This window comes from Schistocerca serialis, chromosome 1 (genome assembly GCF_023864345.2).
Source record: "Schistocerca serialis cubense isolate TAMUIC-IGC-003099 chromosome 1, iqSchSeri2.2, whole genome shotgun sequence".
Classification (NCBI taxonomy): Eukaryota; Metazoa; Arthropoda; class Insecta; order Orthoptera; family Acrididae; genus Schistocerca; species Schistocerca serialis.
The window spans coordinates 725,831,863-725,850,300 of NC_064638.1; the positions used below are offsets into that span (position 1 = coordinate 725,831,863).

An 18,438-nucleotide genomic window follows, 5' to 3' on the forward strand; every position below is an offset into this window, starting at 1 on the left:
GCCAGTCCTCCACTGTGTCCTTCAGCTCGTCGTCTGAGTTGCAGAGCTTTGCTTTGAGATAAATCTTCCTGGCAGATAAAAACTGCGTGGCGGACCAATACTGGAACTCGGGCCTTTCGCGGGAAAGTGCTCTACCAACTCAGCTACCCAAGCACGACTCACGAACCTTTCTCACAGCTTCAGTTCTTCCAGTACTTCATGTCCTACCTTCCAAACTTCACAGAAGCTCTTCTGCGAACCTTGCAGAGCTAGCACTTCCGGAAGAAAGGATATTGCTGAGACATGGCTTAGCCACAGCATGGGGGATGTTTCCAAACTGATATTTGTCACTCTGCGGCGGAGTGTGCGCTGATATGAAAATTCCTGGCAGATTAAAACTGGGCCGAGAGTCGAACTCGGGACTTTTGCCTCTCGGGACCTCTTCATGTGAGATGTTTTTTTAGTGGTTCAAACACGTGGAAGTCGAAGGGCGACATGTCCGGGCTGTAGGGCGGATGCCCAACCTGATTGAACTGGACTCGCATTATCGTGGATCAGAATCACTCCCTCCGTGAGCAGCCCAGGCCGCATACTCGTGATGGCTTGGGTAGGCTACGGAGTGTCTCACGCTACACGTCACTGTTCATTGTTTCCCGTGTTCGAGGAATTCGATGAGTATCGGATCTCTGACGTCGAAAAAGACTGAGCATTACCTTACCTGCTGATGACGTCGAAAAAGACTGTGAGCATTACCTTTCCTGCTGAGCGCACAGCTTTGAATGTTTCAGGGGGAGCTGACGACACATGATCCGCATCCCTTGGTGTCTCACTACGTTATACCAAAGCGGCATATGAAAATTTCAACCGGTCTGGTTGTAACGACGTTTCGTACCTTTTCATTTGAACATTCCTTGTGTACAGATCGTAGTCCAAGGCCAGTATACGACTGGATGAAGCATGGAAATTTCTCAGAATCATCCTAACATTTTCCGGTGCAGTAGAATTTTGACACTCTAGGAACGAATGAAGGCAGCCCACGTCTCTTCAGTTTGTCAATTTATTGTGTAGCGTTGCCAGCTTAGCAGAGCTTGAAAAGTCGTAGCTCTCTAACCACTGAGTGTGGCACTGTGATGCCCATCACTGAGTTTGAAAAGCTCCAAATTCCTATAGAGAACATTTTTCCGACATTGACATTTCGCCCTTTTTTCTCTTCGAGCACAGAAAATTATATTTTATTTTTACGACTATTGCATTTGGGTTTTTATTACGTACGGATATACACATCTACAGCATGGTGATATTATTCGGACTGCTACATCTACATCTACATGACTTCTCTGCAATTCACTCTTCAGTGCCTGGCAGAGAGTTCATCGAACCACATTCAGACTGTTTCTCCACCATTCCACTTTCGAACGGCGCGCGAAAAAAACAAAGACTTCGGAGTAGACAGTTGGTAATAGAAATTTCGTGAAAATATAGCGCCGCAACGAAAAGTGCCTTTGTTTTAGTGACTGCTCCTGCAACTCGCGTACCATATCCATGACACTCTCTCCCCTATTTTGCGATAATACAAAACGAGCTGCACTTCGTTCAATTTTTTCGATGTCCTCCGTCAATCCCATCTGGTAAGGATCCCACACTGCACAGCAAACTTCCGAAGACTGCGTACAAGCGTAGTGTCTGTTGCGCCTTCTTCAAATGGCACTGAGCACTATGCGACTTAACTTCTGAGGTCATCAGTCGCCTAGACCTTAGAACTAATTAAACCTAACTAGCCTAAGGACATCACACACACCTATGCCCGAGGCAGGATTCGAACCTGCGACCGTAGCGGCGTCTTCTTCGTGTTCTGCCTTCCTCACAACATTTTCTATGTAATCGCTCCATTTGAAGTTGTTTGTAATTGTGATCAGTAGATATGTAGATGAAATTACTGCCCTTAGATTTGTGTGACGTACCGTGCAACCGAAATTTAACGGATTCCTGATGTGGATGACTTCACGGCTTTTGTTGGCTTTTTTCGCAGGATACAGATGATTTGTATAAATCATTTGGTTTTGATTGTCTGATGGCTTAACTGGTGATAAATGGCAGCATCATCTGCAAACAATCTAAGATGGCTGCTCAGATTGCCTGCTAAATCATTTGTATAGATTAGGTACAGCAAATGGCCTATAACGCTTCCTTTGAAAACGCAACATATCACTTCTGTTTTACTGGATTTGTGATTTCCTGTCAGAAAGGTCATACTTCGTAGTAACTGACGGAAAGTCACCTTTGGTAACAAACTTCCACTTACCCAGTGAATAACTGTCACGCATCACCAACTAAGCGTCATCGGACACAATCATTCTCCATGTTGTGACGGAAAGTGGTGACTTTCCGTCAGTTACTACGAAGTATGACCTTTCTGACAGGAAATCACAAATCCAGTCTCAAAACTGCGATATCTTATCTATTTTTACCGACGATTTCACGTGTGTAAGATCTATGTACAGATAAGGCCCTCGATCTGAATGCGGCCTTCACAACATGGAGAATGATTGTGTCCGATGACGCTTAGTTGGTGCTGCGTGACAGTTATTCACTGGGTAAGTGGAAGTTTGTTACCAAAGGTTACATAAACTATGTAAATAAAAAAGACGTTTCTTTTTATGTCTTTCACCTTATTTTTATTTCTACAGACTGTGTGTCGATAACATACAATAAGAAAATGGCTCTGATCACAATGGGACTTAACATCTGAGCTCATCAGTCCCCTATAACTAAGAACTACTTAAACCTAACTAACGTAAGGACATCACACACATCCATGCCCGAAGCGGTCGCGCGGCTCCAAACTGAAGAGCCTAGAACCTCTCGGCGACTCCGACCGGGTATTGGCTTTCTGTATTGTCACACCAATATTCAAGAAAGGAAATAGGAGTAACCCATTGAATTATAGACCCATCTCACTGACCTCAATTTGCAGTAGGATTTTGGAGCATATACTGCACTCGAACATTATGAATCACCTTGAAGAAAATGACTTTCTGATACATAACCAACGTGGATTCAGAAAATATCGTTCTTGTGCAACACAGCTAGCTCTTTATTCCCATTAAGTAATGAGTGCTGTCGACAAGGGATCTCAGATCGATTCCATATTCCTAGATTTCCAGAGGGATTTTGATACCGTTCCTCACAAGTGACTATTAATCAAATTGCGTGCATATGGAGTATCGTCTCAGTTGTGACTGAATTCGTGATTTTCTTTCAGAGAGGTCACAGTTCGTAGTGGTAGATAGTAAATCATCGAGTAGAAGAGAAGTGATGTCTGACGTTCCGCAAGGAAGAGTGTCATAGGCCCTTCGCTCTACCTGATTAATATAAATGATCTAGGTGATAATCTGAGCAGACCCCTTAGATTGTTTGCAGATGACACTGTAATTTACCGTCCAGTAAAATCATCAGACGATCAATTCCAATTACAAACTGATCTAGAGAGAATTTCTGTATGGCGTGAAAAGTGGCAATTAGCACTAAACGAAGAAAAGTGCGAGGTCATCCATACGAGTAACAGAAGAAATCAGATAAATTTTGGGTATATGATAAATCGAACAAATCTAAGGGCTGTCAATTCGACTAAATACCTAGGAATTAGAATTACGAGCAACTTAAACTGGAAAGACCACATAGATAATATTGTGGGGAAGGCGAAACAAAGACTGCACTTTGTTGGCAAAACACTTAGAACATGCGACAAACCCACTAAAGAGACAGCCCACATTACACTTGTCCGTCCTCTGCTGGAATATTGCTGCGCGGTATGAGATCCTTACCAGATAGGATTGACGGAGGACATCGAAAAAGTGCAAAGAAGGGCAGCTCGTTTCGTGTTATCGCGCGGTAGGGGTGAGAGTGTCACTGATATTATACGCGAGTTGGTGTGGAGGTCACTGAAACAAAGGCGGTTTTCTTTGCGGCGAGATCTATTTACGAAATTTCAATCACCAAGTTTTTCTTCTGATGCGTAAATATTTTTTTGACACCCACCTACGTAGGGAGAAATGATCACCATAATGAACGGATTTAGGTGTTCATTTTTCCCACGCTCCATTCGAGAGTGGAATGGTAGAGTAGTAGTATGAAAGTGTGAAAGTGTGAATTGCAGAGTAACCATGTAAATGTAAATGTAGCAATTTTTGATATTGTATCATTGTTCTCAAGAGACAGGCAGAAATTTTGAACCTTGCGATGGAAATACAGCGTTGTATACGTAAGGGCGTGCACGTCATGTCCTGCCCTTGTATGTGTAATTTAGATGCTACGGTATTTACAGTACAAAATTGTTAAATTTTTTTGTAATGCCGCGTGCGATTAGCCGAGCGGTCTAAGGCGCTGCAGTCATGGACTGTGCGGCTGGTCCCAACGGAGGTTCGAGTCCTCCCTTGTGCATGGTTGTGTGTGTTTGTCCTTAGGATAATTTAGAGGTCAAGTAGTGTGTATGCTTAGGGACTGATGACCTTAGCAGTTAAGTCCCATAAGATTTCACACACATTTGAACATTTTTTGTAATGTAAAACTTATTTCCTGTGTCATACAAATGTTATCAGTAAATGACAGTGGGTGCGGCAGCAGCATAGCAAACTAATAGGCTGAAATATTCACATGAGCGTACGTGTGAGAGTGACATCTGTCCTGTTGACCACTAGAACTTATATATCAGAGTTCGGTTGTGTCGTTCAGGTGTAACACTAGACACATAGGCTGCTTATCAATGAGAGTATTTGTTGCTCACAGTTTGACTTTCGTAGGGGAGGAGGGGCTTGTTGTAACAGGGGTAAGTAGTAACAGGCTCTTTTCATTAGGATCTTAAATTTTATTAGCGTGTTTCTTTGACTCGATTTGACCTACAAACCCCGCCGCATTATGTTGCCATAGCCAGTGTCCCGCCGGCCGGGGCAGGGAGCGGAAGTGTGCACGCGCTTCACTTTTGCCAGGTAATGTAAAATTGTACTGTCGTAACATTTTGGTTTGCGGTATTATTATCGACTAATTGCAAACTTTGTATATCTTATTTAAATTCATATTTATCTATGTCTGATAATGTGTAACAGTTTTTCAGATTGCTAAATTGTTTAAATAGTTATCTCGATAAATGTTAAAAATCATACCATGGGGTTAGTTGTAACAAAATTCTGGGGCTTCTTGTAACGTGTTTTTTTCTTCTAGAATGAGGGTGTATAAAAGAAAGTCAGAGTAGGCAACACAAAGCCAAGAAGTGTACGAGTTAACGGCAGCTGAAGTTGTAGAAATAAAAATGCAGTATTCGGAAAACTAGTCAGACTTTCGGATTATGTCACGTCTCTCTGTATAGATACACAAAGAAAAAGAAGAATAATGAATGTTTAAGAGTTGGTTATGTTAAGCCTAGACAAGTATTTACTGCAGAAGGAGAGGGTAAGATGGCTTCCTAACTACTCAAGTGCGCCGAAATATATTTTAGACTACTTCCTATAGAAGTAAGGAAGCTAGCTTACCAATGCGGTGTATAGCTTAATGCTAAAAACATTCCTCCTTCTTGGCATCAAAATAACATGGCTGGTACTGACTGGTTCCAAAATTTACTTAAAAAGTGTATTTAAGTTGATTTTTGATAAGAATTACATAATACCTACTTTAGAAAGATGTCAATTTTGTTAACAGTAAACAAAGAATAAATGATTAGAGGTATTATTGTTGTTTTTTTGTCGTTACTACCTGCCCCAGTAGACGTTACAACTTGCCCCAAGCACTTCATCTAGCAAATAATTGATTGTAAAATAATGACCAATAGTTACTGTATTATTTTTACTTGATTTGGTAGAGGAAGAGTTACAGCATTCATCCATCTTTATTTAGTAGCAATTTCATAAATGGATCTCAAGATACATTAGTTTTCATGAAAACTGTTACAACAAGCCCCTCGCTCCCCTATACAAAGCTGTTCTTGCCTTTCGGTACCATATCCCGCAACTAGTTACAGTTAATAAAAGGTAGGTCCGTAAGCACATAATTACGCCAAATATGGACGTGCATACTGCATGTAAATTTTTCTGTACGACACATACTGTGTAATTTTTCAGGGGTGTGATTTGAGAATGGATGAGTTAGCTCGAAACCGTTAACCACTGTAGCAATAAATTATATATTCATGCAACTGAGACGGAGGAAATAAAAAATTAACAAATTTTATTCAGTTGTTTATTTGATTTTTCAGTAAACTGCAATGATTCATTGTTTACAAACCCATGTCAGAATTCTTCAGTTTGCTTGGAGCAGAAAACCTGTGACCGTTTAAAGTGTTGTTCATTTTTGTTGGTGTCGAAAATTTCACGCTCGTTTTCAAGATCAGTGAAGATAGTTTTGAAAATTTTATTTACTACAATGAGTACGACTCTTAAGAAAAACCGCTTGTTATTGAAATACGAGCCAAGAAGTGATGGATAAGAAACCCTTAAAGCTCTAACAGTTAAAAGAATTCCTCTTACATCTCCATTCGTCATCTATTGCATTTATCTTGTTAGACAGAAGCGTTGCATTCATCTTGTTAGACAGAAACGATTACAGAAAATTGGTAGCAGGGTAGCACTGAGTATCCACGGCCAGACGATTAGTCTGACATAGAGGTAATGAATTATATTGACAAACCTTCGCCTTGAACCAGTTCATCTGTTGGTGAAAACCGTATCAAAATATCCACGGTAGTTCTGAGATTATTCTTCACATACAGACAGAACATCGTGGAAGGGAAGTCTAATTTATAATATGTAGTGATAAGTGACAGCGTACTATATACAGTTCTGCAGTGAAATAACAGCCCAATCTCAGTATATATGCAAACGTATTAGTGAATGTGAAAGACTATATGTTATTCTAGGTTTCTGTCTATGAACGACGAAACGTGCTCTCTCAGTTGGACTTCTCTATTTCTTCTGTTAATCCAATGGTAAGAGTCCCAGAGTGATGAGGAATACTCAAGTGTTTTGTAAGTCACTTTTTTCGTGGATGAGCTACATTTCCTTGAGACTCTTCCAACGAATCTCATCCTGCCATCTGGTTTTACTAGAATTTGTCTGTATTGTCGTTACAATACAGTGCACTGTGGACTGTTACTACTAAACACCTTAAGGTTGTTACATATCCAGTAGTTTAACACCAGAAGGTAATCGGTCAGCAATGGATCTCTTCGCTTATTTATGAGCAGTTCGTTACATTTACTTACGTTCAGAGTCAACTTCCAGGCCCTGTACCATTATCGATCTTTCACATCGTATTGCGTAGCAACTTTCTTATAGATAACAGCATCATCTGCGAACGGGCCATGAATCTCCACCCCATCCACTTGGTCATTTATATGTATTGCAGACCGTAATGGCTCTATAACAGTGCCTTGGGGTACTCACGAAATGACTTTTACACCTTTAGGTGGAAGCCTACTACTCTGCCTTTAATATTGGTCCTAGCAGGAAACCTAAGCTGAAATTACTTCTTGTTTTTAACAATGTGTGAAGAAACAGACATTGGTGACGATCTTGCAGCTGTACTGAATTTGTTCGCAGCTGAGGAGTCTTTCTGTCATTAGCTGCATTAGATATGAAGAAATCACCTATCGGTGCCACATGAAAATATGTGTCAGACGGCGCTCAACCCGAATTTGCCGCTTTTCGCTTGCCGCCCTGCCCACTTCGGCTACCTGAGCACGTTTCCAGGATCGACCCAGACTTCCTTATGGCATACTGTCTACGAACCCATCGCTCATTTGGGAGGAAATGACGAGGTCGTTACGTATGAGAGGGAAAAGTGGTCGTTCTCTCACATAACTTGGAGACGTACCCGAGAATGATGCTTCTCTGGTAACTAACGGTTTCTATATCAAACACCGGTGACGGAGTGAGCTTTTGTTGAACCCATTTTCATATAAGACGTCAGAATAACCTCGTTTGCCTCCAAGATTTGACAAACGAGTGAGCAAAACACGAAAACGACAGGACGTGACCTAACACAGAGTTCCAGAGAGCCGCGGACTGAAACCTCTCGTGTAAGCCACACTTACCACAAACGCCAGACGCCTTACTCCGTGCGTCGTATGAGGCGCCCGTCAGCATTTCGTAGTTGTTGGACTTTCGATGTCCTAGGCCACCCTCCGTCTGCCTGGGAATCACACGTGCAAGACAGGTCATTCCACGGCTCTTAGGTTTGGGGGAAAGTAAAAGTGGTTAAATTTGAAAATCACCATCTGACGTAGAATTTTCTATGCTCGTCTGGATCTATACCTAGCTGTTCACTCCACCACCCACACCCTTTCGCGAGTGTTACTTTCGCATCCAAGGGGGGTGGGGAAAACTCTTGTCTATTCCAGAACGACGCTCGGCCACAGGTCAAGGGGGAAGAGGAGACAGGAGCATTTGAAACACACCATTCAAAAGCCGTGCGGGACACGCGTTTGTCCCTCTCTTTCCCGTCCTGCAAAACTCTCTTAAGTCCAAAATTGGCTGTCTGTACCGAGTGGTGGCGAGGAATTTTTGTTAGAATTCGAACTCGCTAATGATTCTATTCTTGGAGGTCCCGTATTTTGTCATCTCTTTCATCCGAAGGCTTCTTTCTCACTTCCAAAGTAAAGCAGGGGGAGCTGAGAGATTTTCGTTAAAGTTTGCGGTCTTTCTCACTCAGGGCGCGCCTTTGTAACGCTCAAAGTAACGTAAAGTTTCCGTTTGAAAATCAAACCGTCGTTCCCGCCCCATCTTCCTTCCAGAAGGCTCTTAGTGCCGTGTCTCCAATGTAAAATTAGCGTGGCACTCTCAGTACAGTGTCACTGGCATGACGCACATTAGATACAAATTTTTAATATGAAAGTGGCTAACCGTCACCTTTCATAGATTTCGTCCTGTTAAGATTACCGCTTTGAGTTCTACCTGCTGATCCCAGTCAAACATCTTGTACAATACTAGGTAAGCTCATCTTCCATTCAGTGAACGACAGAGCAGAATTGTACGAGACTGTTTGCCTGAAGGCAAGAAACATGTCTTTAACCTGGGCGCCTTTGTCCATGGCGATTTAGATTACATGGACGAACCGAGTGAACTGTATTCCACAAGATCTCTGTTTACACAATTCATTATCATTTTTATTTAGGAGTTTTTCGTTCTCCAGAAACTGTTATAATGTGTGGGCAGAAAGCATATTCCATAAATCTACTATAGAGTGTCAACAGCGAAGCAGGCCAAAAATTATGTGTATCTGTTCAACAAACATAGAAACGTCCCCTTAGAAAAATTATAAATGACTGTGCTTAAACTGACACACAATATTTGTAGCGCAACGCAATCTGACTTTCAAAAATCCCTACAAAAGAATGGCCCTGACTGACAGTAACCTATACCTTTCATGAATCACTTACCTCACAAAAATCTTCGTTACTCAAACTACTGCAATACAGCGAGCGCCAATACAGCCAGCTAAATAAAAGATTCTAACTACTGAAGGCACCAACTACTGATAGGCATAGTTAGCAAATGAAAGATTTTCATAGAGAACAAACAATGTCTTTACCTTAATAGTGTTCAAAAGTCATTTTATATATATATATATATATATATATATATATATATATATATATATATATATATCAGTTCATGACATCCAGTCTTACAAATTTACTGTCTGTGATGGACACACGTCTAGATCATCCGCTCTCAAAACTCCGCCATCTCTCTCCCCACATCCACCACTGCTGGGGGCTCACCCCCAACTGCGCAACGCTACGCGCTGTTAACAGCCAACTGCCCAACACTACAAAAGCGAATATTACAACAGTGCCAACCAGCCACAGACTGCACACAGCACATCCAGTGATTTTCATACAGAGCGCTTTGTGGTGTTACCAATATAAAACCTAAACAGCCTATTTACAACATTCGTGAACACGGGAATGACCTGTGCTTTTTTCCGATCTCTTGATACCCATTCGTTACTCCAGCGACCTACGTTAAACTGCAGTTTGAAGACGAGCAAGTTTTTTCGTGTAGAATGTCACAGGCATATCATCTGGTGCGGATGCTTTTTCACTGCTGAGCGATTTTAAATAATTTACTACTCCACTTCAATATCTGCCATTTAGGTGTTCGTACGATTACTTAAAGACAACCGTATTAAGATCTTCCGCCGTCAAACAGTTTCGGAAGACCGGATTCCGTTTCGTGGCAGTTTGGTCTGTTAGCGACTGAATATGTGATTTCGATACGCTTACTGATTTAATGTACCGCAGACAGGTCGGTTGACAAAATTTTGTCTTCAAATTCCTTGAACGCTCTGGCAGTACTCTCCTTACGTTCACTTCGGCTTTGTTGAGCTTTTGTTAGCTAACTTGCCTTTCACCTCTATTGACTCTGTGATAAGGCTCTCTTCACTTCAGTAACAACTTTTTAACATGCCTGTTGAAGCCAGTGGGTCTTTCCGACCCCTCAGAATTTTCCTCGGAATATTCTCAGAGGTGAAAAAAACCATGGGACACCTCTTAATATCGTGTCGGACCTCATTTTGCCCGGCATAGTGCAGCAACTCGACGTGGCATGGACGCAACTAGTCGTTGGAAGTCCCCTGCGGATATAATGAGCCATGCTCCCTCTATAGCCGTCCATAACTGCGAAAGGGTGGCCAGTGCAAGATTTTGAGCACGAACTGACCTCTCTATTATGTCCCATCAATGTCAGATGGATTCATGTCGGGTGATTTGAGTGATCATATCATTCGGACGACTTGTCCAGAAAGTTCTTCAAACCGATCACGAACGATTCGGCCCAGTGACGTGGCTCATTATCATCCATAAAAATTTCATCGATGATTGGGAACATAGTCCCGAAGTAGCCGGATGTAACCATTTCCAGTCAATGATCGCTTAAGTACCACGTAAACACGGCCCACACCATTATGGAGCCACCACCAGCTTGCACAGTGCCTTGTGGTAAACGTGGGCCCATATCTTCGTGGGGTCTGTGCCATATTCGAAACCGACCATCAGGTCTTCCCAGCTAAAATCGGGACTCATCTGACCAGACCACGGTTTTCCAACCAATATGGTCACAACCGCCGAAAGGCGCCGCAGGCGATGTCGTGCTGTTAGCAAAGGCACTCGAGTCGGTCGCCTGCTGCCATAGCTAATTAACGCCAAATTTCGCCGCTCGGTCCTAACGGATACGTTCGTAGTACATCTCACGTTGATTTCTGCGGTTTTTTCACGGAGTTTTCCTTGTCTATTAGCACTGACAACTCTACGTATACGCCGCTGCTCTCGGTCGTTAAGTGAACGCCGTCGTCCTCTGCGTTATGCGTGGTGAGAGGTAATGCCCGATATTTTGTATTCTCCGCTCACTCTTGACATTGTGGACCTCGGAATATTCATCGTGCGGCCGTAATCACGTCAGAAACCTTTTCACATGAATCTCCTGGGTACAAATGACAGCTCCGACAATGCACTGCCCTTTTACAGCTCGTGTACGCGATATTGACGCCATATGTATACATGGACATCGCTATCCATGACTTTTGTCACCTCAGTGTGCAAGTCTAAGGCGTATTGTACAATAAATTTCTTTTATTTCCCGTCTACGGTCACAAACTTGTAGGTCCTCAGACTACCGGTTTCCGTAAGCAATGACCATCTTCAGATCTGCAGCAAGATATGGGAAAAACACAAATACAACTAGTGGATTGTTTACAGCTTAAAACAATAAAATAGGCCGTGATGGCAAGTATTACTGACATAGAAGTGAAAACTGTGTGCTTATCGCGATTGTAAGCACACAGTTTTCACTCGTATGTCAGTAATACTTGCCATCACGGCCTATTTGTATTTTTTCACTAAACGGCAGTGCGGGACGATGTCAAATGCCTTCCCGAAGTCAAGAAACAGGGTATCAACATGTGCGCCGTTGTCTACTGCGCTCTGAATCTCATGGAGGAACAGAACGAGCTGAGTTTCGCAAGATCTCTATTTGCGGAGTCCAAGTTGATTTCTATAAAGGAGATTTTTCGATCTCCAAGAGCTTAATAACACTTGAGCATGAAAAATTTCCCACAGTTCTACAACAAACTGACGTCAACGATATAGGTCTAATTGTGTGGACCTTTCCTAGGACGCTTGTTGAAAACAGGAATGGCCTGCGCTTCTGTGCTACAAGGGGAGTAAGTTCTTCCGAATTATCCGTGTAGAGTCATATAAATATCTAATATGGTTCTGATGCCTTTCCACTGCTAAGCCATAGTAATTCCTTTTCTGTTCTGCTATCGGTTATTTCAGTATCTGTCAGTTAGAATTTGATACGATGGTTGAAAGGAGGAACTGTGTTGCAGTCTTCCGCGGTGAAACAATTTCAGAAGACCGAATTCAGTATTTTAGCCTTTTCTCTGTTATCTTTTGTTTTGGTGCCAGAACTGTCTCTAAGTGAATGAAGAGGTTATTTCGAACGGCTTACTGATTTTGCATAAGACCGAAACACGTTAGTGTTTTTACTGAGATCGGTGGACAAAATTTTACTTTCCATGTCATTGAACGCTTCCCTCATTGCTCTCCTTATGCTTAATAAAATTCAACGAGTACTACAAGCGCCTGGTGTCAATCTCGTTACCTTTTAGAGGCTAAACGACTGTCCAGCTCAACTGCTCGCCAGTTAGCTTAGCTCTCCAAGGTCTGGCCCGAGGCCCGGCGAAGAACTTTCGCTGCTCCACTTTGCGTCAGTCCAGCGTGGTGGGTGTGGCCCCGCCAAGACAAGGATCTGAATCATTCTCTGTAGTTTTCGAAATGCGTGTAAGCCAACTGGGGGCGTAGCTCAGATGGTAGAGCGCTCGCTTAGCATGTGAGAGGTACCGGGATCGATACCCGGCGCCTCCAGGACAATTTTTTTCTTTTGGTGTTGCTACGTTCTTAGGCAACAATTATCCGCAGTATACTCTACCTGTGACGCTGAGTTGGCAATCAGAGTCTTGTACTGTGGTGCTCGATCCGGATGTAGGAAGTTTAATCATGTGCTGAAAGAATATTTCATCAAAAGTCCTTCAACTAACGGGGGTAAGATAGCATGGTGTACAGTTAGTGATTAAGGGACGTCGCGCAAAAACTCTTGGCTAAATCTGAAAGACTGGGGCATTTGGCACTATAATGAAGATCCGACTGCAGGATGGGTCCCACGGTCCTAATGGGCACGATTACGTTAAATGCCGACATTCAATTTCGTCCTTTCCGCGCTCATGTGTAACAAATTAAATACGACACTAGCGCTTTCCACACGGCACAAAAAGCTGAAGAAAAAGGTATCGTAGCCTACATCTGGTATGTCGTTATCGCCTTGAAAATAAGTCACAGCATTCGTCTTGGATTAAAGTGAAATGAGATACTTGGTAAATATGTGGTGCCCTATTCCAGTTCCCATGGTATGACAGTGCACATATTGCTGCAGGAAGGGCGTAGGTACAAGCGAAGCACATTTAGAGCCTACGGTCTTCCACAATTAACTTCACTCCTTAAGTCTCCCCATATTTAGCCATATCAGTTTCTTCTTTCTTTATCACATCGATTACGAATATGACGTCATGGCTTGTCAAGCTGAAAGCACAGGCAGCATTGCCGCTTATAGTGACGTGCTCTATTATCAACGTCTGTATTTGTGTGTATATAGCAGTTCGTTTTGGTTATAACGTGACTGTTTTGGGACTATACTTTTCCTGTACGGAGCTTTTATCTTTGCAGTCGGCAACCGAGGAAACGGCGTAGCAGACTTTTCAGAAACTGTATACATTGTAAAAGAAGACCCAAATCTTCTTTCTAAAGTACAAGTAAATTACCACCTCAATGTTATATCTACAAAACAAATAAGGAAACAAACAGATGTTTGAATCTAACACTAACCACAACTCCCCAAATAATGTGCGTGCGACGGGTAAAACACTAGCTGTACGAACCGGTGGCATTCCGGTGTAAAATAATCTAAAAATAAATACGAAATAAGTACATTGTGAATGACAGTAAGCTTTACAAAGCATTGGTGATCGATCGTTCCCTCCCGAGACCTCCAGCGATTATTCGTTTCTCCCGTATTTGCAGGTACGGCGCGAGAAAAGGCGGCATGTTTTCTGAATGCGACAGTTTTTTTCAGATGCTACAACTAATAAATGTGGAGCCAGTAGTTTTATAATTTCGCCATTGCACGAGCAATTAGCTTCATCGAATTTGTGTTTCACTTCACGAATGTGACATTTCTGGGTTCCTCTACTATAGGATGGTTTGGCTTTTCCAAACGTAGCAGCAACCTGCCTTTATTAATAATTCTTAAATAACCTGTGTAAGTTTCATATCATATCTCGACCTTCACAAAGAAAGAAATCGCGTGAATCGCATGGAAATGATCTCGAATGACCTCTGCGTCTGTAGTGTTATTTTCTTCCTTCTGTCACACATAATCAATTTAGTTTGCTTCTGGAATGTTATATGTTGTTTTGGCTATAAGTGCAAACAGTATCGCTTTGCAACAATTTTACTAGATTTTTCAAAGTTACATCAACAGAGTCCATGCATTTGCTGTAGTTTTTGTTGGTTTATTTGTCCATTCATCAGTCTGAAACTGGAACGTCTTAGCATTTATTGTTTTAGCGCAAGCTGTTTATCGATGCTAGTTTGTTTTCAGTAACTCGATTGAACGGGAGGAAAGAGTACCGTTGCGTAGCAACAGCTTTAGTGCAGACTGCCTAGAAAACGTGCGGGCCATTTGTGTACTGTTTTGTGGAGCGCTAACGGAGAACTGTTGTTTACAAAGAAGGAGAGGAAGAAGAAGAAGACCGCAGCAGAACGCTCGGATATTGATAAGAGAAGCTACACAGCTTGTTGTAATTCTGAGTAAACAGGTCAGTTAACGCAATTTATATTATAAAATATGCTTTACAGGGTCAGTATCACTTCTTTCTCCTCTTGTTTGTATATTAAACCATCGTTAACAAAAATTGTTTGAGAATCTTTCGTGATCCGAAAGGACCTTTATTTGTCATACGGAAGTTTCGTGCTGAAGGTAATCCTAAATTACGTACGACGTTAAATTCGTCAAAGGGCAATAAGTTCTACTGGCGGACGATTAGGGTGTCGAGGAGATCAGCAAGCGCAAGCGTATTTGTCTTTCGTTTGTTATTTTTCCGTAAAAAATTGCTGCACTGTCGAAAGCTACGTCGTTCGACTCGACTCTCCATCTGTTTTGAGCAGATTCACCTGAAGTGGTGACTTATTCTGTTTCCATCCAAATACGGTTTAATTTATTGATCTATTATGTCTACTTGCCCAGTGCAAAGGGCATTGGAAATGAAGAGAGAAGAGATAGGGCGAGTGTGCTGAGGCACTCTTTGAAACGGCAAATGTTCCTATTACATCAGTTACGGTGCAACACACACTATTACACAGTAAATATAGATTCGTTGTAATAACGTAATAGTTCAAAATTCCTGTCCGTTACGGGCTGCCATCAATTGTAGAACACACCAACAAAGTAATCCAGATTGTCCAGTGTCCATATATTTATTATTATTTTCGATTATTCTCTTTTAAAAGAGCTACTGAACTTGAGTAGTCATGATTTCTTGTTCTTTCTTCGTTCTTCCCAAATTCTCTTCATACATTCACTGTGTTCTCTCTTGCGTTCTTCCGACCATCTTTTTCCCGTCCTGTTCTGCGTTCTTGTTTAAGTGTGTGTTTCTTTATGATGTTTCTAAACTGTTCTCTATTGTTTATGTTGTCTTGTGTGATCCCCAGTTCTTCAATGTCTTCTTCTGTTCCAGTGATTCACTTTGTCTTGTTTTTCCTCTTGTTTATTATCTCAAAGATTTGCCTTATGAACCTGCTTTTATTCATTCTGCTGATATGTCCATAAAATTTCATCCTTCTCTTTCTCGTGGTGTCTGTTATTGTTTCTATGTCTTTGTAAATATCTATAGTTGGCCTCTTCATCCAGATTCCTTCCCGAAGCACTGGTCCATATATTTTCCTCAGAATTTCTCTTTCCTGCTTTTCCATCTCTCTGATCTTCATATTTCCATGAATCACTGTATTTTCTGCAGCATAAAGTGCTTCTGGCAGGACTACTGTGTTGTAATGCCTTAGTTTCGCATTGACAGAAATAGATTTCTTATTATAGTGATTCCAAGTGAGCTTATATGATTTTTCTAATCTGGAGATTCTATCTTTATTCGCTATTGAGTTCAGTTCTGATGGTTGGATTATCTTTCCCAGATATCTGAAGTGGGCAACTTGTGACACTTTCCTGTATTGAGTAGTAATGGGGAGATTATCTACAGCCTTGTTTTCCATATACTGTGTTTTCTCGTAGGAGATTTGTAACCCAGTTTTCTGTGAGATTTTGTGTATTTTTTTCCAATGCAAGTTTGGCTTCCTCTCTATTGTACGTTAGAATGACAAGATCGTCCGCGATAGCCAGATACTTCACTCCGATCCTCTGCTCTTTTTTAATCCCAAGCTGAATTCCTTTTATTTCCTTTTTCCATCTTCTCATAATTTTTTCCAGAACCATGTTAAATAGAAGGGGGTACATTCCATCTCCTTGGCGAACACCAGTATGGATATGAAAGCCTTCTGATGTTTCTCCCGTGAATTTAACTTCGGAGGTTGTATCTGTTAATGTCTGTTGAATAATTGACCTTGTTTTCCTGTCAATCCTGAACTCCACTTAAAGTGTGGGATAATGTTTGTCTATCTATTGAATCGTAAGCCTTTTTAAAATCGTCAAAAATTACCATAATATTACTACATCTTCTCATTTGCAAAATTGTTTTTAAGTTCCATATCTGTTCGATGCAAAATCGATCTTTGCGAAACCCTGCCCGATACTCCCCTATTAACTGGTCCACTTGTTCTTCTAGTCTGTTTAACAGAGCCTTTGAAAGAATTTTGTACATTACAGGGAGCAGTGAAATTCCCCTGTAATTATTTTGATCGACATTTGCACCTTTTTTGTGGAGAGGGTGAATTAATGCACATTTCCACTCTGCAGGTATTTGATCAGTTTCCCAAATATTTGATATAATTCTATGGGTTGCTTGTGTGAGATTATTGTCATTTAATTTCCATACTTCTGCTATGATTCCGTCTTCCCCTGGAAACTTGTTGTTCTTCGAAGAATTGATTATTTACTTTACCTCTTTAAGTTCCAAAAATGGCTCTGAGCACTATGGGACTTAACTGCTGAGGTCATCAGTCCCCTAGAACTTAGAACTACTTAAACCTAACTAACCTAAGGACATCACACACATCCATGCCCGAGGCGGGATTCGAACCTGCGATCGTAGCGGTCGCACGGTTCCAGACTGTAGCGCCTAGAACCGCTCGGCCACTTCGTCCTGCCCTCTTTAAGTGATGGTGGATTTGAATCGGGACTGGATGTGGGTTTTTCGAAATCTAGTTGTTCTTTCGGATGCTCGCAGTTGAGAAGTGAGTTCAAATATTTAGATAAAATTTGACAGTTCTTTTTAGAATTCGTTTCCTGTGATCCATCGGGCCGACGAAAGCACAGATTAGGTGGCTGATAACCTGTTAGATTTTCTTTGAAAATTTTGTATAAATTTCTGTTTTCAGTACTTCTGCAAGTTCCTTCCAGTTCGTTGCGTTTGACTGCCCAATTTCCTCGAGAATTTCCCTCTTTTTAAGTTTAAGGTTCAAAAAATGGTTCAAATGGCTCTGAGCACTATGGGACTTAACATCTGTGGTCATCAGTCCCCTAGAACTTAGAACTACTTAAACCTAACTAACCTAAGAACATCACACACATCCATGCCCGAGGCAGGATTCGAACCTGCGACCGTAACAGTCGCGCGGTTCCGGACTGAGCGCCTAGAACCGCGAGACCACCGCGGCCGGCTAAGTTTAAGGTATTCTGGATCAATCTAACTGTTTTCTTCATTGGTGGTTTGTTTCTGTTAGGTTGAAATCTAATCTTTATTTGCAGCAGATGGTGGTCTGACTCGAAAAATCCCTTTCTTGTTCGTACTTTGAGTTTTTCTTTGCCATTCTTATTAGATATGGCAACATAATCTATCTGGAATTCATCTAAAGTTGAATCTGGTGATTTCCATGTTGTAAGTTTGTTTACAGGTTTAAGAAATTGTGTATACATGATTTTAAGATCAAAATTTTCGCAAAAGTTTATCAGTCTCTCGCCGTTTTTATTTGCTCTCGTGTGAGCTGTATGAAATCCCGTTGTTTTCCTGATTTTTTTTCTTTTTGCCGTGTTGTCCATTGAAATCTCCTAACATAATTTTCACGTGAAGAGTAGGGATTTTATTTGAGGTTTCCTTCAGTAGTTCCCAGAAGTTATCTATTGCCTGCGGATCTTTTCTATTGTAATCATTTGTTCAATGGTTCAATTGGCTCTGAGCACTATGGGACTT

The 18,438-nt window shown here is 41.6% G+C and overlaps 1 protein-coding gene and 1 non-coding gene across 2 annotated transcripts in view; both read left to right on the top strand.

The window, feature by feature from the left end:
- The window catches only part of LOC126427820 (uncharacterized), a 328,244-nt gene that overhangs the window by 298,854 nt on the left and 10,952 nt on the right, over positions 1 to 18,438 (top strand). The window lies entirely within an intron of this gene.
- On the top strand, positions 12,820 to 12,892 carry Trnaa-agc (transfer RNA alanine (anticodon AGC)). The gene has a single exon. It is a non-coding gene; the product is annotated as a tRNA-Ala (tRNA).